Raw genomic sequence first — 13285 nt, forward strand, 5'->3', positions numbered from 1 at the left:
ATCTGAATAGTGTCTGTTCCTTCAAATGTCAGGCACTCAGCTGGCTTGTCACCAACAGCATATTTTCCATTAAACCCAGCACTCTGCATTATACTTTTCAATGGGAAGCACACACACGGTCAGCTCCCGTTCAGTTCCCTCCTTACATTCTGCTCTGTTCACAGTCTAAGTTTGTGTTATTCCAACTGTAACGGATATTCTGACCTGCCTGACCCACCCAATCTCACATTGGCCCCTGTGGTCTAACCGGTCCCCATTACATGGTCGTGTCTGGTGGTGCACCTGTTGGCAACAGGACTCCTGAGTCTCCCGCATGATGTTGTGTGGGGATTGCCAACCCAGACAGGCAGCTGAGGTAATGTGCTTGAGTCCTACCTATATCCAGTGCAGCGCCTCCACCTCATCAGGATCTCTGCGTCCGCAGGGAGATGGGTCTGATGAGGACCTCCTCTGTGGTGCCTCCTGCTGTGTAAGAACTTCACTCCCACACAGCAAGGGTTTGGTGAACTTGGGCATCTTTATTGTACGTTCAGGCAGACTGCCCCTCATAGCGGTCGTACTCAGCCGCTCATTTCTTTGCTGCACTCCATTAGGAAGGTTCCTTATTCTCTAATAGAGTTGCTCTCCACCTCTCCCCTCAAGGAGATTCACCAGCTTGTCTGCCTGCTTTCAGCTGCACAGACTCACAGCTCTTGCATCAGACTCTGCAACACTGTTGCAGACCTCCACATCACTCTCCTGAACAGAGTCAGAACACCAACAGCAACTGAACTTTAGGCAGTGCTGTGTCTTATATCACCTCCAGAAAAACAGACACCCTCTGTGTCACTAACCGGTGGACACAAAGCATGTTGTCACTTCCTTTGGGACATATGACACCTCACCAGGGTTTGAGGGCAAACCTCCATGATTGTTACTGGCAACCCTGCATACTTACCAGGATTACTGCCAGCATGAAAAAGATATGTACACCAATTTTACACATGGCTACACAACGATTGGCAAAAGGGTATTAACCCTATAACCAGTCTCCTAGGTGATCATTTACACATAAATATCCCCTCCGTTTACCTAGACGTCACCACCTCTGACAAAGCGCCTTCGCAAAACGTACATCTGGTGGGAGGCGGTGCCAGACTGACGTCACGACATCCATACATGGGAGCAAGGGTGAGAGGCACATTTGAGTGTCGGCTAGATCATCAAGTCTCCACACTGCAGGTCTGATACAATATTGTTTTCTATGTTGTTACATGAGTTAGTACTGCTGCTGTGAATTCTATATTTAGTGCATATGGAGATGGTAATGAACCGTGACACATACATAGACCCTGTCACATTTATCTCTGGGATATCAGACGGTTCTGTTTCACACTGATAATAATTATTATTGGTTTACTAGTAATACATTTTTATTTACACCCAAGCTGCATATACAGTAGCATGTTTGCTCCCAATTGTATATTTTTCTGTTGCACTAGCAAGTCGTACCGTGTTACATTTGTATTCATGCAACCATCTCTCTTTCGGTGTTTTAAGATTACCTTTGATGAACGATCTGAGGGTTGCCATACTCAAAGGTTATCTTAAAACACAGAAAGAGAGACGGTTGCATGAATACAAATTTATGCAACTGTTCAGGACACTTAACGGTGGCCTAAACAGAGATCGAAATTTTATGAGTCATTACTGACACAAGTGAACTCTCTTCCCATGAGTGCTAAAGGCCATGTCTGTACATACTGTGCTATATGTGTGCACACACAGCGGCCTCTTATACATACAGTGCTAATACTCCTTGTTTTTCCATCCCTATACACCAATAGGGACCAAATAGTATCCACACACACTTTTAGTTATGCTACTATCTCTCACATTTCCACACCATTTACATTATCTCCCACTCCACACACCTTTTGTAAAGCACTATATACACTGTGGGCTCTCCATTCATTTATATTCACACAGATACACACACACACTCTTACATCACTTACTTTCAGGAACCATTTAACACCTCTAGCCATAAATCTCATCCACACCGGGGGAAGGACAAGCACAGATAACATTCCAAGAGACACTGTTTTTAAGTATACCCGTTGCTTGCTTCATTCATTGTAACATCGCCGGAAGAAGAGATCAGTGTATCTCGAAAGCTCGCACAAATAAAAGCATTTCGTTAGCCACAGAACTGTATCATCTATTTATTTTTTGATTATTTATATATACATGTATATATATATATGTATATGTATGTATATATATGTAACAGTGTTTCTGGCCCACCCTGACCACCCAATCTCATATTGGCCCCTGTGGTCTAACTGGCCCCCATTACATTAATGTATCTTGTGGTGCACCTGCTGGCTACAGGACTCCTGAGTCTCCCGCATGATGTTGGTGTGGGGAATATCAGCAAGACAGGGGCTGAGGTAGTGTGCTTAGAGTCCATACCTACATCCAGTGCAGCGCCTCCACCTCATCAGGATCTCTGCGTCCCCTGGGAGATGTATCTGATGAGGACCTCCTCCGTGGTGCCTCCTTCTATGTAAGAACTCCACACTCACACAGCAAGGGTTTGGTGACCTCGCGCATCTTTATTATAGGTTCAGGCAGACTGCCCCTCACAGCGGTCAGCTTAGCCGCTCATTCTTGTACCGCACATCCCTTTAGAAGGTCTTCCCTCCTAATGGAGTTGGGTCACCTCTCCCCTCAGGGAGATCACCACCTGTGTCAGGTCCCTGATCACAGTGCAGATTCTATTGAATTTATCTGACAGCCTTAACTGCTGCAGACCTCCACATGACTCCTGAACAGAGTCAGAACACCAACTGATTGACCACTAACTTTAGACAGTGCTGTGTCTTATATTACCTTAGGAAATAGCCACACATCCTGTGTCACTAACAATGGACTCAGAGTATGTTACCACTCCCCTTGAGTACATATGACACCTCACCAGGGGGTGAGGGCAAACCTCCATGATTGATGCTGGCAATCCTGTATACTTACCAGGTTTACTGCCAGCATGAGAGAGAACTGTATACCATTTTTATACATGGCTACATTCTCCCACTGGTGAACCCCAACGGTCCGGCTGGGACCTAAATTTGTAGGACCTTCCTCCAGGCAGCACTGCAACATAACAGTACATTATATAAAAATACATTATATAGTTCTCACATGATAACATAACGATATACAGTGCATGCTGACCGGCAGATTGCACTGCTCCTAAGGAGAATCCCACTCTACCATCCTAATAGTAGTGCCTGGGGTCTGGCTTCCGCACCTCCCTACCATTGATGTCTTTAACTGTGAGACTATATTCTCTGGGTAGCCCATTTTCTGGCCTATATTCTACCCGGTGCATATGGACATTGTGCCCAATACTCCACACCCTCATTAACTGAGTGATCCTTTCCTCTGTTTTGTACCCAGCGTACCCACCAGATTTACTCATAATGTACTCCTCGATGGTCTCCCTCAGCCATGCATTTCTCCCATCCTTGTTCTCCTGCATCAAGGGCTCTGGTACATAAGCGTACTCCAACCCATGAGATTTTTTGTACTTCGTGATAATGGCCCTCTCAGCCCTACTGGTCCTAATCAATCTTTGATTACCTGCCCTGCCTGGCAGTACCCATGACAGTGGCTCATCCAGGTCAACGGGGTCTCTAAATATGGCTGCGCCCTTGGGATCCACTACCCCTGTGTGTATATCATGCCACCGCAGGCGCAACTCCTCTATCCTTTCTTCCTCGGAGAACTCCCCTATTCCCCACCAATAATCTACAACTCCTTCTCTTCTCAGGATAAAACATGTGCAGTCTAGCCAGGCCTCATACCCCTCAAACTTGGGTGCCCACCACATGGTCTCTCTCTCCCTAACGCTCTCTGGTACCGCCACTGGACCCTCACTGTCCTCGCGCTCTCCCCCAGACGATATCCCTGATGTCCCATTGGATCTGGAATTTGACCCCAGCCACTTAGGCCTACTAGCGGTACTCACTCGCTAAGACATGATAATACTCTCCGCGTGTACATTTCCCCTCCCGACCCATCGTCCGATGCAAAACAATCACCCCAGTCCAGGTTCTCCCCAGTCCGTTATTCGGAAGTGGCTCGGGACTCCCTAGACAACCGTTGGCTAGACTGGGACCCAGATGAGAAAGTGACAGGGGCAGGTGTCTTAACTATGGCCGGGGGTTGGGCATAGTGAAACACCGTCGGCAGACGCGGGGCTATGACCCGCAACTTCGTGCTACCTTGACCGGTACCGTCAGATTGGCACTCCGGTTCACATGTCTCCTTGTTCCCAGACTTCCGCAGGGCCTGCCAGCCCTTCCCGGATCCAGGCAACCTGGTGCAGCTTGTTGGTCGCGAGGACGCAGCCATCTTCCACCTGGCTCTGCTGTGTCCGCCGGATGTGACGTCGTCGATCTCGCGGTACTCACCGCCGCCAACTTGGGTTGGGCTCCCCACCGAAACCTCTTCCTCCAGAGTGACATCCGCCGCCGGAAGTGAAGGTTCTGCTCTCCGCTCCGCTTGGGCTAGGCCTCCTCTCGCCATTGCCACCACCGGCGCCTCTGGAGGGTAAGGAGGTGTCTCACCGCTCCGTCGGCTCGGGATGGGTTCTGCTCCGCCGTCTGCTCCGCCAGTCACCACGGCCGTGGGAGTTCTCCTCTCCGGTTGCGTCCGCACAGGCGATCTCGGCACCGCTGAACTCCGCTCCGCCGTGATACAGGTAAGGCCTGCTTCCTTCACAGCACCGCTGTAGTGGTCCACTGGTAGGCGCATCACCACCGATGTCGGGGTCGCTTGTTCCTCGTCCGAGGAGCAGAACTCCGACTCGGGGAGTGGCACTGCCGCAGGGGACCGTCAGTGAGGTTCCGGGTTCTCACCGCGGTTGTAGACCCCATTCTTTTCATGGTCCGTTGAGATCATTAGGAGCGATCCCCATTCTCCGGGATTGACAGGTTCGGTTTTGACTGAGGGCAAGGCTTCAGCCGTCAGCTGTGTCCGCTCCCGCCTCCACGGTCTGCCCTGGTATGAAGGCCCATAGATAGTGGATGCCACAAAAAAATCAAAAGAAAATCAAGCTAAAAAATAAGAAAATAAAAAACCGGCTACTAAGCAGGATAACTCAACAATATGTGAGAAAATTGGAAGAGCCCATAGGGGTAAAACAGCTCAGAAAGGGTCTACTTATGAGTTCAAAAGACCAAGTAATAATATTCTAATTCCCACACCAGTTGTGGAGGTCAAATTACCTACACATGACAAAAATCTTTATCTTCAACAAAAAAAAGCAAAAGAACGTTATGACGCATTGATCAAATCACAACAAGCGCCTATTGCTACGAATAATAAATATACTGTTGTTACTGATATTGAATCAGAAAGTGAGGCAGAAAGTGTTTCATACACACCCTTACCTACACCTGCAAACAAAACTAATTTCTCTTTTTTAGAATGGAGGAAGGAAAGGGAACATATTTTTCCAGAAGTGGAAATTACAAAATCCCATGTGGATCCCGTACCACCTCAAAACTACAAAAAGAGAAAAACAGGACCAGAGGAAGAAGAGGGGGTGCTAGTAGAAATAGAGTGAGTAGAGAGATATCTACTGTATTCAACTTAAGTCAGTATTCATTAACTAATTTGGAAAAACGTGTACTGGGCAAGGGACTTACCTTTGCTCCGGTTTGCGGTCCAAATAGTTTTAATTTATACATTGACGTACATAAATTCGCCAGGAAATTGGCTTTAAAGAAATACATTATGAAGGATGCTATATCTAATCAAAATCTTAATAATAGCAAAGAGGTTAATATTGATTCAACTCCAGGAAATTGCTTTAAGAAAAAATCTACTTTCTATCCTAGATTTGCCCAAGGACATCTAGTTAGCTCTTTTGTCGAGATGGTCACAAAGGACTTAGAACATTCCAGTAGATCATATAAAATTAAAATCGACAATTTACATATAAAAGAAAAAGAAGCTTTAGAAAAACTGGAAAAAAAGTAATCGATAGTTATTAAATCTGCGACAAGGGAGGAGGTATAGTAGTAATGGATAGACATTATTACATACAAGAGTCCAACAGGTTATTGGGCGATGTGGCTACATATCTCCCCCTTCTCAATGACCCCTTGGATCTTTATAAAGCAGATTTGGAGGTCTTGCTCAGCACGGGCTTGGCGAATAAGGCAATCACCACAGAAGAAGCTGAGTATTTATTGATTCAGTTTCCACGCATCCCTTTATTTTATACCCAAAATTCAAAAAAACATCACAACACCACCGGGTAGACCTATTATTTCTGGCATTTCATCTTTATCATCAAATTTATCACATTTTATTGATTATCATTTACAGCCAATTGTGGTGGGTAGCAGGTCCTATTTAAGGGACACGACCCATACCCTTCAAGTTTTGAGAGAACTGGAGTGGCAGCCCAACTATATTCTTGTAACAGCTGATGTAACATCATTATATACGGTCATTGACCATGAGTTGGGCTGTAGGGCAGTGTCTCAGAAATTGAACCTGGCTACTCAACTGACACCAGTTAAAAAACAATTTCTGGTAGACAGTATTCATTACATTTTAACTCACAACTATTTTACGTTTAGTTCTCAATTTTATAAGCAGGTGTGCGGAACCGCCATGGGCACTAGGTTTGCCCCAAGTTACGCCAACATATTTATGGACAGTTGGGAAGAAGACTTTATCTGGAACAACTGTCCTTTTAAGGCAAGCTTGGTGCTCTGGAAACGGTACATAGATGACGTCATTTTCATCTTGTCTGGCGGTGAAACACAATTACAGACTTTTTTCACTTACCTTAATCACAATGATAGAAATCTTAAGTTTACTTTTAAATCGAGCACTGATTACATTGATTTTTTAGATTTAAATATTTATATCACTAACAATACAGTACACACCAAAACATTCTTCAAGCTGGTGCAGGCCAACACCTATCTAAGGGCTGTTAGCTGTCATGATCCATTATGGATTAGAAATATTCCAGGGGCCAGTTCCTCCGCCTGAGACACAATTGCTCAGATGTTGAAGCTTTTGCGTCTCAGGCTGAGGAACTTAAGCAGAAATTCGTTGATAGAAAATATCCGGAGAAACTTCTGGATGAAGCAATAGAAAAGGTAACAAATCTGGACATGGATCATCTGCTTAAATACAAAAAAAAAGAATAAAAAAATAAATTTCATCAGATGGTGCCATTCATTACACAATATAATGAGATGGCACCAAAGATTAGGCAGATTATTAATAAGTATTGGCCAATTCTCCTAAGGGATAATACCCTAGTCAAAATTCTCCCTCCTAAACCTACTATCATCTTCACTAGGGCCACAAATTTAAAATCTAAATTGGCTCTAAGTTGCCCACTTAATTATTCTAAACAAACTGCTAAATTAGAAAAAGGTTTTTTAAATGTAGTAAATGTTTTGCATGTTCACATAGTTGTACAACTAAGATGTATAGATATAATGTAACTCATAATATTTACCCTATTAGGTCATTTATTAACTGCCACACAACATATGTGATATACTTACTCCAATGCCCCTGTGGCTTACAATATGTTGGGCGGACAAGTAGAACGTTCCAACGGAGGGTATATGAGCATATCTTATACTATATTAGTGAAAGCACTGTATGCCTGCCTGCCTGCCTGGATGTCCGGTGTCTCTAGGGGAAATCTCATTGGTCCCTTGGACCGCCCCCGCACACCTCTCATTGGCCTGAGGTGGAGGCACACCTCTCATAGGCCTGAGGCGTAGTGACGGGCGGGCCAAACACACACACACACCCACACTCACACACTCTCTCTCTCTACCCTCCTTAACGGCTGACACACACACACACACACACACACACACACACACACACACACACACACACACACACACACACACACACACACACACACACACACTCTGTCTCTCCACCCTCCTTAACGGCTGACACTCTCTCTCTCCTCTCTCTCTTCTCTCTTCTCTCTCCCCTCTCTCTCTCTTCTTTCTCTCTCCTCCTTAACGGCTGCCCGGCCTTGACCCCCCCCCCCCCCGCCCTTCCCGGCCGCTGGCCCGCAACAACGGAACCCCCCCTATCACCACTCCGCGGGACCTCAACATCACCCTCTCCCCCGGTGCTTCCCCCCCCCCCAGAGCACCCTCTCTCCCGGTGCTCACCCGCTCTCCCGGTGCTCACCCGCTCTCCCGGTGCTCCCTCTCCCCCGGTGCTCCCTACCCCCCCCCCCCCCAGAGCACCCTCTCTCCCGGTGCTCACCCGCTCTCCCGGTGCTCCCTCTCCCGGTGCTCACCCGCTCTCCCGGTGCTCCCTACCCCACCCCACCCCCCCAGAGCACGCTGTCGCCGCTCTCACCTTCAGGCCTAGAGGCCGCGCCCCCAGCTCACCATCCCCGCGCGCGCTGCTCCCGCTCTCTCAGTCGGGAGCTGTACAGGCCGCGGCCCACACCACCTCCTGACCTGAGCGTCTCAGCTCCGCATCGCCGGGGGAAACGGAGACCGCCGAGGAACCAGAGGAGGAGGAGCGCGGCCCGGTGCGAGGTAAGTAACCGCACGGGAAGGGATCTTTCACCCCCCCGGCCCGGCGCTTCACCCCACCCGGCCCGGCGCTTCACCCCACCCGGCCCGGTGCTTCACCCCACCCGGCCCGGCGCTTCACCCCCCCGGCCTGGCCCTTCACCCGGCCCGGCGCTTCACCCCCCCCCGGCCTGGCCCTTCACCCGGCCCGGCGCTTCACCCCCCCCGGCCTGGCCCTTCACCCGGCCTGGCGCTTCACCCCTCCCCCGCCCTGGCCTTCACCCCCCCCCCCCGCCCTGGCCCTTCACCCACCCCCCCCCCGCCCTGGCCCTTCACCCCCCCCCCCGCCCCTTCACCCCCCCTCCCGCCCCTTCACCCCCCCCTCCCGCCCCTTCACCCCCCCCTCCCGCCCCTTCACCCCCCCCCTGCCCTGGCCCTTCACACCCCCCCCCCCGCCCTGGCCCTTCACACCCCCCCCCGCCCTGGCCCTTCACCCGGCCCGGCCCTTCACCCGGCCCGGCCCTTCACCCCCCCGGCCCTGCCCTTCACCCCCCCCCGGCCCTGCCCTTCACCCCCCCCGGCCCTGCCCTTCACCACCCCCCCCGGCCCTGCCCTTCACCACTCCCCGCCCCCGGCCCTGCCCTTCGCCCCCCCCCCCCGGCCCTGCCCTTCGCCCTCCCCCCCCCGGCCCTGCCCTTCGCCCTCCCCCCCCCCAGCCCTGCCCTTCGCCCCCCCCCCCTCGCCCCTGCCCTTCGCCCTCCCTCCCCCCCCCTGCCCTTCGCCCTCCCTCCCACCCCCCGCCCCTGCCCTTCGCCCTCCCTCCCACCCCCCGCCCCTGCCCTTCGCCCTCCCTCCCACCCCCCGCCCCTGCCCTTCGCCCTCCCTCCCCATCCCCCGGCCCTGCCTTTCGCCCCCCCCGGCCCTGCCCTTCGCCCCCCCGGCCCTGCCCTTCGCCCCCCCCCGGCCCTGCCCTTCGCCCCCTCCGGCCCTGCCCTTCGCCCCCGCCCTCCCTGCCCTTCGCCCCCGCCCTTAGCCCCCGCCCTCCCTGCCCTTCGCCCGACCTTCGCCCCCGCCCTCCCTGCCCTTCGCCCCCGCCCTCCCTGCCCTTCGCCCCCGCCCTCCCTGCCCTTTGCTCCCACCCTCCCTGCCCTTCGCTCCCTGCCCTTCGACCCCACCCTCCCTGCCCTTCGCCCCCACCCTCCCTGCCCTTTGCTCCCACCCTCCCCTTTGCCCCCACCCTCCCTGCCCTACACACGTACACACACACACGTATACACACGAACACACACGTATATACACACACACACACGTAGGCACACGTATACACACACATGTCGACACACACGCAGACACACACGTAGACACACGTATACACACGTATACACACAGGCACACGCAGACGCACGTAGACACGCAGACGCACGTGGACGTACACATGCACACGCACGTAGACACGCACACGCACGTAGACACGCACACGCACGTAGACACGCACACGTGCACGTAGACACGCACACGTGCACGTAGACACGCACACGTGCACGTAGACACGCACACGTGCACGTAGACACGCACACGTGCACGTAGACACGCACACGTGCACGTAGACACGCACACGTGCACGTAGACACGTATACACACACACGTATACACACACACGTATACATACACATGTATACACACACGTACACACACGTATACACACACGCGTAGACACACACACGTGTACACACACACGTATACATACACACGTAGACACACGTATACACGCAGACGCGCGTATACAGAGACGCACGTAGACACGCACGCGCACGTATACACACACACGTATACACACACACACACATATACACACACACACACACGTATACATACACACACACACACACACACACAAGTATACATACACACACACACACACACACACACACACACACACACACACACACACACACACACACACACACACGTATACATACACACACACACACGTATACATACACACACACACACACGTATACATACACACACACACACACACACACGTATACATACACACACACACACACGTATACATACACACACACACACACACACACGTATACATACACACACACACACACACACACACACGTATACACACACACACACGTATACACACACACACACACGTATACATACACACACACACACACACACACACGTATACATACACACACACACACACACACACGTATACATACACACACACACACACACACACGTATACATACACACACACACACACACACACACGTATACATACACACGTATACATACACACACACACGTATACATACACACACACACACACGTATACATACACACACACACACACACACACACACGTATACATACACACACACACACACACACACACGTATACATACACACACACACACGTATACATACATACATACATACACACACACACACACACACACACACACACACGTATACATACATACATACATACACACACACACACACACACACACACACGTATACATACACATACACACACACACGTATACATACACATCATGTATACACACACACACATGTATATACACACACATGTATACACACACACACATGTATACACACACACATGTGTGTATACATGTGTGTGTGTGTGTATACATGTGTGTGTGTGTGTATACATGTGTGTGTGTGTGTGTATACATGTGTGTGTGTGTATACATGTGTGTGTGTGTGTGTGTATACATGTGTGTGTGTGTATACATGTGTGTGTGTGTGTGTATACATGTGTGTGTGTGTATACATGTGTATGTGTATACATGTGTGTGTGTATACATGTGTGTGTGTATACGTGTGTGTGTGTGTGTATACATGATGTGTATGTATACGTGTGTGTATGTATACGTGTGTGTGTATACATGTGTGTGTGTGTACATGTGTGTGTGTGTATACATGTGTGTGTGTATACGTGTGTGTGTGTGTATACATGTGTGACACACATTTACACACACACACGTACACACACACACGTACACACACACACACACATGTACACACACACACACGTGTATACACACACGTGTATACACACACACAAACATGTACACACACACATGTATACACATACACACACACACACACACACACACACACACACAATGTATACACACAAACATGTATACACACACACACACACACACTATCCCCAGCACCACCACATCAGCACACCGGTATCCCATGCCCCCCCCCCCAGCACACTGGCATTTTCGGCTCCCCACCATTCCCAGCCCCCATCAACACCATCAGCACCCACACATTGGCACCTTCGCACCTCCCCCATCGGCACACCCACATCCGCACCCCCATATCAGCAACAAACCCTCCCAAATCAGCACACCGATACAATCACCATCAGTACAGCCACAGCAGCAGTACCACCGCACACCGCCATGGGCCGCGTAGACCACTCCCCACCCAAATGCCACCCCCACACAACAAACATCCCGGGCAACGCCGGGGCTCTCAGCTAGTATACAATATAAAAAAGGGATTAGTCACCCATGGTGTGTCCCACCACTTCCTCACACATCATAATCAAAATCCCAAGGTGTTAATGTGTCAGGCCATTGAGACCATCCAAGCCAGAACAAGAGGTGGGAATAGATTGCAGAGATGCAGTGTGCGTGAGGCATACTGGATCTATGAATTACAGACTCTCTCTCCAAGAGGTCTTAATATTGACTTTGAATTAGGAGCATTTTTATAATATTATGAAGTCATTTTGTTTAAATACATGCAAACATTTGCTCTGACGTTTTATATTTATTTTTATTACATCAGTTTGATGGTTGTTTTATGTTGTCATGTGTAGATAATTGTTGTATATTGTTCTTTATGTTTTTTGTTCATGCAAAGCTGTTCTAATGTCAGTGTTTTGTATATTATGTGTCAAGGAGGTATCGCTTTAAGAAATGTCTTGATTGATTGGCCAATCAGATTAGTCTTATATGGATATATACCAGGGCACCACTGACATCACTCATAACCCCTGAGGAAGTGTGCGCAAGCGCACGAAACGCGTAGGGTTTTTTCATTACTGTTGGACGCTTTGATGTTGAGAGAACTGAGTGCAGAGAGCTGATCCTTTGGAGCTGAATCAAGAAGAACCTCCTCTTGAAAATCCCGCCGAGAGTCCCGCCTACCTGTGACGGAGCATCCAGTATCTAGTATCCGGTGACGTCACTTCCAGTTTCGAGGAGCACGGTGTTTGGAGGAAAGTTGCGGTTACTTCAATTTCTCAACCCAGGGAGGACAGATTACATCGGTCTATTGGGCCTCACTGCTTGTGTTCTAGAGCCGTCCTTTGAGTAGCTTTCTAGTTTTACTCTGCCGGACTGGCTCCATCACTGTTTCATCGTTCCACATTTTATTATTTTATAGTTGTATTAAACAATTTTTATTTTTCAGCTTTTCGTTTGTGTGTCTTGTCTGTGCTGGTTTGTGAGTCTATGTCTGTTAAGATTTTTTGTTAGATGTGTTGCACTAAATTCTGTGTTCTTTTCATTTCATGTTCCCCAATATACGGAGGAATCTACATCAATACAACCCTTGATTACAAGTTGTCATCATTGGGACTTGAACTATTTCATCTCGATATCCAGGACTAGCTCCCTATAACAATACAAAGT

This window comes from Ascaphus truei, chromosome 15, assembly GCF_040206685.1.
Source record: "Ascaphus truei isolate aAscTru1 chromosome 15, aAscTru1.hap1, whole genome shotgun sequence".
NCBI lineage: Eukaryota > Metazoa > Chordata > Amphibia > Anura > Ascaphidae > Ascaphus > Ascaphus truei.